The sequence below is a fragment of the Colossoma macropomum genome, unplaced genomic scaffold, assembly GCF_904425465.1.
Source record: "Colossoma macropomum unplaced genomic scaffold, Colossoma_macropomum, whole genome shotgun sequence".
NCBI classification, from domain to species: Eukaryota; Metazoa; Chordata; class Actinopteri; order Characiformes; family Serrasalmidae; genus Colossoma; species Colossoma macropomum.
Window position 1 is genome coordinate 43,493,835 of NW_023494795.1, and position 8,352 is coordinate 43,502,186.

The window sequence follows — 8,352 nt, forward strand, 5'->3', positions numbered from 1 at the left end:
AATTATCAGCAACGTTAGCCTCATAACTCAAGTTTTAAACTAAAGAACCAATATTTGGACACCAAACATGTCTCAGCTGATCAGCTACATCTGGGACAAGTGAGAAAATTAACGAATAGCCAAACTATTCCATTCACAAATGCTGATAACACGTGATGAAGCCTTCCAGTTGCTGTTAAGTATCGAACATGAAGAGATCTCACGGCGGATGAAGAAGCACAAACCACCAAAGAGATTCCAGATGCAAGGGAAACATATTTACATATATATTTCAAAATATATCACATATGTAATGTATTTTATCTACATATAACATGTATGTTGACATACATGTGCATATATTGGCATGTATTTAAATTAAAAATGCATATTTAAATATATGAAGAACACATATTGAACGTACATTTTTAATATGTACATATAGTTGTCTTCCATGCAGGAATCCTGGGGAAAAGAAGGAATATTAAAGAGAAAAGGCTGAGAGAAAAAAGATTGCTGTGCACTTATTAAATTAACACTTACATTGTGGCCTACTGTCCATCATGAGTAGTAGTAGATCTCCAGGAGGCAAGTTAGGATCCCCTGATACTTCTGTGGACCACCACAGTGTTCATAATGGTTAATGGGCTTTCATCCCCCAAATCTACTTTGGAGATCACCAGCTGTGCTGCAGCTTCATCTCCACCAGAAAGATCTTTAACGACCCACTGAGTTACAATCCTGTTACTTATTTCACTGTTCAACGTCTTTTCCACAGAAGAGCGAGACGAGACGCTGAGTGGCTTTGACTTAAAGTGGCTTTCTGAAAGCAGTAGGTCAAAGTCATGAGGTCATGTAAAGCGTGATGGAGGCTGCACTCAACTGCAGCCCTTCATAGCGGTCATCATGTTGCACTGCAGTGGGTTAAGAAGTCAGAAGTCAGATTGAAGGATTTTACAGTGTGCAGCGCTCCATGACCAGCCCTTCACACCGTCTTTTATCAGGATGTCAGAGAGTTCTATTTATCTCGTTTTCTTGACCCTGTCACGATGTACCATCCAAACACTAAGTCATTTTCTCCAAGTTTGTGGCCACAAGTGTTAAAAAGACCATAGGAACCATTAGGATTAAAATCTGATGACATTCAATGTTGTATATGGTTCTTTACACCACCAACAATAGCCCTTCTGTTGTTGCAAGCTTGGCATCGTGACAATACCTTTTTGGTGCTATATAGAACCTTTTTTCAAAAATATATAGAACCCATATATCAATCTAAAGAACAATTTCACCATGCAAATAACCATGTAACCCCTTAAATGGCCTGGGTTCTCCAGCAGACCCATGGCCTGTTAAGGGGTTAAGAATGAAATGGTTCTAAATAGAACTCATGGTTCTATATAGAACCATTGCCTTTACTAAAGAACACTTGAAGAACCATTAAGAGTGTAGAGAATATCTTAATATCAACAAGGTACAGCTACAGAGAATATAAAGTGTGGGACGACTGCAGGGAGCTACAGACCAGTGGTATAAAATTCACCTAATTCAAAGGTGAAAGTCGTAGTGTTGTGTACAGTTGTGCCTCACAAAGGGCTGAACTTTTACATAATTCCACCCAGATTGCATTCTTTTCAGACCCCTTACCGGGAAAATAACCACTTGAACAACCGTACACCCAGATATTTTTATCATGAATAACACCAGAATATTTCTTAGTTGGGTTACTCTGCTAACCAAAGTCAATCAGTACATTTGCATGCACTTAATAATCCAATAACTGCAGAAAATCAGATTTTGTCAGTATTCCGAGCAACGTGTTTACCTGCACTTGAGTAATCAGATAATGGGGAAACTCTGGGTCTATAGGAATCAGACAGTAATCAGATTACAACCAGCCAATAAACTCACAGATAAAGACGTGATGTAAACATAACGTAAAACTCAAACTTCACACTGTGGCTTTTTTTTTTTTAATATCGCGCCACTTTACCTGAACATATGAACTTTCATCATCTAGAAGATGAAGAATATTTAATTCCTTCATTTCGTCAAGCATGTATTTGGTTTCAGCATCGCTCACTTATTTCCGGTACCGCAGTCTGTTTTCACACATGTGCAGACTGAGAGAAACGAAAGAAATCAGAGTAAGAGTTTACCTGCACTGGGAAATCTGATTACTGAGCTAAAATCCAGCCTCTTTATCAGATTTCTTAATCAGATTTATAGACCTTACTCCGATCTAAGAAATCAGAGTGTGCTGTTTACGTGACCATTCGAATAATCAGATAACTGTAGAAAACGCACTCAATGACAGAATGCTTTGCGGTGTCAGGATCAACACAGCTTTAAATAATGAATATTTTATTACAGAAAAACCTTCAGAATGAAGTGCTACATGCAGTAAATGTGGAGTTTAAAGGAAAGAGGCGATTCGATATGGTTGGCTAGCATGTAGTTTGGATAGCAAGTATGGTAGTTAGCTTTCATAGCTGAAGTTCAATCTAGCTGAAGTTTTGGTGAATTCCAGATCACAATCCTTTAAAACTTTAGCTGGGTTAGTTATTATGCTATTTAGCCAATACGTGGTACAAATGACAGATTAGCTCACTGTTTCAAGTTCAAGGTTTTGCCTCCTCCCTTTAAAGACCGCATTTACTCATTTACTGCGTTTAGCAGTTCAGTTCTGTCCTTCAGACTGAAGGATTTTCTCTAATGAAAGGCTCGTCACTGAAAGCCGTGTTGAAGCTGACAGATTTTTAGGAGGTTTATGTTTGTACAGTGCAATGCCTGAAGCTAATAACCAGATTGACCTGAAATTCTCTACTAAAGAGTAATTAAATTGACTTGTGGATATCTCTGGCACTCAAATAGCTCCTTTAGGTGATTCACAGCGATGACACTGCGTCCTTGGTACATTAAAAACATTTTTATTCTGTGTCTGGAAGCTAAACTGTGATACCACACAAGAGCCATGGAGATGATAGGCTCAGTATGTGCAGTATGCAGCATTTTTTGCTGCTTTAGCCTCGACACAATTAGCTTCTGGTTTGACGCAGCATGATTTCAGTATTAGTCTGTGGTTTTGAGCTGACAGTTCAATAGTTTCACACACAAATGGAGGCATTCTGCTCAGGCCACTGAGTTTGTGGTGAATTTTGACCTGCAAAAATCCCCCAACCACACACAGACATGCGCATACGTACAGCGGTGTAGGTGACTCACCCGCTCTGAGAACGACTTCTCCAGATCAGCCACACGAGCAAGCAGACAAATGCACAACAATAACTCTTAAAAGCCAAGAAATGGAGGTTACATCATGATTTGAGGCTGAGTGACATCATCCTTCAATGATTTTACATGTCATTGTGTCAGTCAGCATCTCAGGGGATCGTCATCGTAACCAATCTCTGTCTTACCTGCCATTTTACTGTCCTTGTTAAAGATGAACAAATCTGTTCGAGAACAAAAAAATGGAAAAAGCTAAAATGGTGGTTTAAACGTTGTTCGGTGTCTGGTCTGGCAGCAGGTCTGGGGAGAGAGCCCACTCTCATTCTCTGTTACGGCCTGACCCTAGACCGGGTCGTAACAGTTTCGTTCAAAGAGTGGGAGGTACTGCCGAACATTTTAAACTAGAATTAGACAAATTATTAGGACGTTCATGTGGATTTATTTACCAAAAACAGTCATAACTCATTTCTACATGACAACTTTTAACCTCTCTTTATCTCTCACAATTACTGATATATGTAAATGAGCTCTGCTTTGATTGGCTGTGCCTCATTCAAAAGTAGTCCAGGCTGATACACTCTTTCTAACTTCAGTGTGAATGGGCGGGGCTAAACTACTGTAGGCTGTATAGGTGGATGTATGTGAATGAGTTTCACAGCATCACGAAAACAATGAATTTCAAACAGGCTGTTTTCACAGTTTAATTTCCAAATACGGACTGTACGAACGGTGTGTTTTGAACCTTACCAGTCTTTACATACTCTGTCAAACTCTTTCCAAACGCAAAAGTGAAGAAAATGAGGTTTTCCAGAGGATATGAGCCCTTACACAGAATGAGGCCTCAGTTTTAGGTCAGTGTTTATTAAGCTTTGTTGAGAGAAAGTTGCTATTTCATTGGATTAGCAAGAAAATGATAAAATCTTGGTTCAAAAGCAGGCCAAATATAGACTCAAGAGTCTGGCAAACAATCAAATTTACCCAGTTTTCTCCTTTCAGCTAAGACATGCTAAGCATTTACAGTTTGCGCATATAGTTCAAGTAAGTTATCATGGCTAAAAACAGCAGCAGCCTGACTTTAGTCCATGTTTATAGATAACGGTGAGTCTACAGTGTCAGAAACCACATAATCAAGACTATTAGAGACACTAAACACCTCCACACGGTTAATGTAGCTAAAGATAATGGAATCTTACGCCCTACCAAATAACATGGTGCTTAGGGACCCTTCTAACACATCTCCGCCCACCAACTCGTGCTCCAACAAGCCCCCCACAATGAACCAAAAGTATGATGTCATACATTCCAGAAGTAGGAGACGTCTGAATGTCTAAATAAAGACCTGGAGACCACAGAAGTGGGTTTTATACACTGCATTAAAAAAGTCTACGTCCCTACCTCTTACTCCAAAAACATGCTATGTGCCTGAACTTTAGTTTAACACTGGAGCTACGAGGCTAATAGCTAACAAGTGATGGACGTTTATACCCGACCAATTAACGTCATGCCTAAATAATGACATGCTCGTCTCAAACTGTGTGGAGGTGTTCAGTATCTCTAATAGACTTGATTATGTGGTTTCTGACTCTGTATGAAACACTGATATCTATAAACTTGGACTAGAGTTCGCTAGCATGGCTAAAAACGTTAGCACACATGTTGAAGCCTGAAGTTTGTCTGCACTTTAGTCCTTTTTTGCCAAACTTTTGAAAGTACTAAATTTTAGGCAAGGTGAATATTGTGCCCATATGATATTTCGCTGAATTACCACTTTAAACCCAGCTGGTCAGCTGTATAAATCTGGAGCTTTGGGCCTCAATGGGTGTGCCCACCTCACCCAAAACCCCAGCATTCCTGCGGGCAGTTGTCACGGTAACCAGAGGTACCTGGCCCAGGTGTGGTTGGGGATCACAGGCCGGGGTGGCAGCCTGAATAAATATTCCATGTTTAGATCACATTTTAGAAAAGTCAGCACGTCAGCCTCAGACACATGACGGGAAGTAAAGGGGAGATGAAAGCGAAAGATGAGAGAGCTTCTTTATTTTGGCTGTAATGTTGTTCAAATTACTTTGAAAGCCTGGATCAGTGGACAAGCCAAAATATTACTCACATTCAGAATTCATTATTTCGAACTGTGAATGTATAAAAAAGGATCATATCACACACACACACACACACACACACACACACACACACACACACACACACACACACACACACACATCATCTAAACCGCTTATCCTTCTGGGTCGCGGTGGGGTGCTGGAGCCTATCCCAGCTGTCATTGGGTGGACGGCAGGATACACCCTGGACAGGTTCATATCATTCTAGCTTTATCTGCTCTAATTCAGCTCATCAGACCCAGCAGTCAACAGCTTCAAGAGCTGAATCGGTTGTGTTAGGAGAAGAAAAATGCTTTAAATTTTACAATATATTTCCGAGACAAAAAGAGCTTTTACTTACAACATTGAACACTGCCAATTAAGCTTAACCAAAACAGGCTATGACTCATAATTATCAAACATCGATTCTATAACTGCATGGTTTGACTTTTATTTATGTCTTTTTTATTTAACACCTTAAACTTGACACTTCAATTCTTGATTCTTACAATTTACATATCAGATCTTAGTAGTTACTGAATAATTCATAGTGGATACTGAATAATTCATAGTAGATACTGACCGGGCAGTCGTGGGCTGGAGGTTAGGGAACCAGCCTTGTGACTGGAAGGTTGCCGGTTCAATCCCCTGTATGTGGTGTTTCACTGCATGGATGGGTTAAATGCGGAGGTGAAATTTCCCCGTTGTGGGACTAATAAGGTTCACTTAATCTAATCTAATCTAAACAATTCATAGTGGATACTGAATAATTCATAGTGGATACTGAATAATTCATAGTGATTGCTAAATAATCATAGTAGATACAAAATAATTCAAAGCATTTTGATTTGACAGTAATTAGACTCATGGTGATTTATGGTTATCGGTGTGTTTCAGCACGTCTGGATTTGACTGTATTGTGATATTTACTGAGCTGCTCGGTTGCGATGGCTAAATTCTCACATTTCCTGACTTCCTTCTAAGTGTAAACACTGAGCTCATATCTGACAGTGGAGAGTGAGAGAGGAAAGAGGAACCGCACTGAAGTTGTGTTTGTGTGTGGTGGTTTCAGTTCTGTCACGAGAATGATGAGCTCATTTCCTGTGCAGAGATGGGGGGGCGGCGGGAGTCAGGGGTAAATGCTTCTGACATCACGACAGTATAGTTACAAACATGATACATACTTCACTGTTGTCTCAGGGGTGACCGGGATATCTGAACCAACACAGGCTGCCCAGAGTCTGGAAGTGCTGCAATGTAAAATTCATGATTAAATATAAAACCAATCTCAGCGTAAAGACTTATTTATGAGCATTTATGAGCAGTTAGTTGAAAAATTTAATAAACTCTGCAGGGCACGGCCCTCTATCTCAGGGTTCTCGATCTCAAATTACCTGGGGGGCACTAGTCAGGTAGTGTTCTTCAAGGGGAGCCTCTTGAAAAAATGCAGGAAAAATGTGTCCCAATTTTCTTTTTCTGAAAAATATTTCTCATTCAAGCACATTTTAATGCTTATTAGCAATTCTGTCACCACAAACCAGAACTACTGCTATTACTAATAATGAATAATATTATTTTTAGTAGTAGAAGCAGTAAAAATAGCAATGATAGTAATAGTGGTAGTATGAATACATACTGTTTGATAAAGTGTTCAGTGGTTTAATGTTAAATCAAGTAAACCTCCATTTTACAGTGGAATTACCTGTATATGGCACTGGTGTTTGATTATCCCATTCATTTATTAATTGTGCTGCGCTGTATCTCCTACCGTGTCCTGAATGAATCCACAAAGGCTGATTTAACTGACTTTCGGTCTGAATTAGAATAATAGCTGAGTTAGTTGTAGCTAAATTGCAGTCATGTGTGCTCGGTGTGCAGCGCTCACGCTAGGTCAGGTTAGCATTTGAATGGTTCCCTTCGCTCAGCTTTTAACATCATAATCAGTCTGAGCTGATTTTCTGTAAATACATATATATATATATATATATATATATATATATATATATATATATATATATATATATATCTAAAGCTGTCTTGCAGGCCGGATGTGGCCACTAATCTGGGGGAAGTGGAGATGCAGCCCTCATCCACTGGAAATTTGAAGCCCTGCCAGTTAGCCCAGGCTCTGGTTTCATTCCTTCTTTGTTTCAACGCATGACTTCCAGCTCTTCACCTAACTGACCTGACCATGCTCTGCCCACAAATGCGTTAAATCCTTTTGCTGACGTTTACCTGCTGTATCCACCACTAGCATAACTGACAAAAAGCTACCCCATCCTAACACTGTGACCTTTACATTCAATATAATTTGAAATGAATAACCGACTCTAAATGTATGTATTGTGATATAAACTGAGTCTGTTCTACAGTTTCTCATTAGGCTGAATGAATAACTGACTCTAAATGTAGGTATTGTGATATAAACTGAGTCTGTTCTACAGTTTCTCATTAGGCTGAATGAATAACCGACTCTAAATGTAGGTATTGTGATATAAACCGAGTCTGTTCTACAGTTTCTCATTAGGCTGAATGAATAACTGACTCTAAATGTAGGTATTGTGATATAAACTGAGTCTGTTCCACAGTTTCTCATTAGGCTGAATGAATAACTGACTCTAAATGTAGGTATTGTGATATAAACTGAGTCTGTTCCACAGTTTCTCATTAGGCTGAATGAATAACCGACTCTAAATGTAGGTATTGTGATATAAACCGAGTCTGTTCTACAGTTTCTCATTAGGCTGAATGAATAACCGACTCTAAATGTAGGTATTGTGATATAAACTGAGTCTGTTCTACAGTTTCTCATTAGGCTGAATGAATAACCGACTCTAAATGTAGGTATTGTGATATAAACCGAGTCTGTTCTACAGTTTCTCATTAGGCTGAATGAATAACCGACTCTAAATGTAGGTATTGTGATATAAACTGAGTCTGTTCTACAGTTTCTCATTAGGTTGAATGAATAACTGACTCTAAATGTAGGTATTGTGATATAAACTGAGTCTGTTCTACAGTTTCTCATTAGGCTGAATGAATA